The sequence below is a fragment of the Schistocerca gregaria genome, chromosome 1 (assembly GCF_023897955.1).
Source record: "Schistocerca gregaria isolate iqSchGreg1 chromosome 1, iqSchGreg1.2, whole genome shotgun sequence".
NCBI lineage: Eukaryota > Metazoa > Arthropoda > Insecta > Orthoptera > Acrididae > Schistocerca > Schistocerca gregaria.
In genome coordinates this window covers 932864363-932865972 of record NC_064920.1, presented here as the reverse complement: position 1 = coordinate 932865972, position 1610 = coordinate 932864363, and positions in this window count along the sequence as shown.

Genomic DNA, 1610 nt, shown 5'->3' with positions numbered 1-1610 from the left:
ATACAAAACGGTCACAAGTTCGTGTTATATAAAAAAAGTTTGATTTACAATTTACGTCGGTCAGACCACCCAAGGGATGTGAACCTCTGGACACATATCAAAATAAATGTTGTCTCTTTTAGGTGTTGTTTTCATGAACACCCATATGAAAACAGAAAAAGGGCAAGGACTGAACGTACGGTAAGAGAAGCGACCTGCAACATTCTCCATACCATGCACGATGCCACATAATGAAATGCTGGATAATTAAGTAATCGAGAAAACAGGGTTCCAATGTATAAGCATGGGAAACACTTCAGCTGTGTTGCGTCATATTATTATGTACACACATACATAAATCTGAAGGTGGCAGGAGTAAAATACAGGGATCGAAAGGCTATTTACAGTTTGTACAGAAACCAGATGGCAGTTATAAGAGTCAAGGGACATGAAAGGGAGGCAGTGGTTGGGAAGGGAGTGAGACAGGGTCATATTCAATCTGTATATTGACCAAGCACTGAAGGAAACAAAAGAAAAATTCGGAGTCGGTATTAAAATACATGGAGAAGAAATAAAAACTTTGAGGTTCGCCGATGACATTGTAATTCTGTCAGAGACAGGAAAGGACTTGGAAGAACAGTTGAACGGAATGGATAGTGTCTTGAAAGGTGGATACAAGATGAACATCAACAAAAGCAAAACGAGGATAATGGAATGTAATCGAATTAAGTCGTGTGATGCTGAGGGAATTAGATTAGGAAATGAGACACTTAAAGTAGTAAAGGAGTTTCGCTATTTGGGGAGCAAAATAACTGATGATGCTCGAAGTAGAGAGGATATAAAATGTAGACTGGCAATGACAAGGAAAGCGTTTCTGAAGAACAGAAATTTGTTAACATCGAGTATAGATTTAAGTGTCAGGAAGTCATTTCTGAGAGTATTTGTATGGAGTGTAGCCATGTATGGAAGAGAAACGTGGACGATAAATAAATGGGATAAGAAGAGAGTAGAAGCTTTTGAAATGGGGTGCTACAGATCCCCTTGATCGCTAATTTAGTATTTGAATGCAGCGTGGAGGGTAAAAATCGTAGAGGGAGACCAAGAGATGAATACACTAAGCAGATTCAGAAGGATGTAGGTTGTAGTAGGTACTTGGAGATGAAGAATCTTGCACAGGATAGAGTAGCATGGAGAGCTGCATCAAACCAGTCTCAGGACTGAAGACCACAATAACAACAGCAACAATAATAACGTAAATCAGAATAAGCATATATGAAAGCTGGCAATGTAAATACGCACAGATGTAAAAATTTGGCGCCTTGTGGGATTAGCAGAGCGGTCTGGGGCGCTGCAGTCATGGGCCGTGCGGCTGGTCCCGGCGGAGGTTCGAGTACTCCCTCGGGCATGGGTGTGTGTGTGTGTGTGTGTGTGTGTGTGTGTGTGTGTGTGTGTGTGTGCGTTTGTCCTTAGGATAATTTAGGTTAAGTTATGTGTAAGCTTAGGGACTGATGACCTTAGTAGTTAAGTCACATAAGATTTTTAAAAAATCTGGCAGTTATCAGACTTCCTAGAAAATAGCAAGAATAATTTGTAGGAAGACGAACGGCGAAAAAATATATTAATAGCACTAA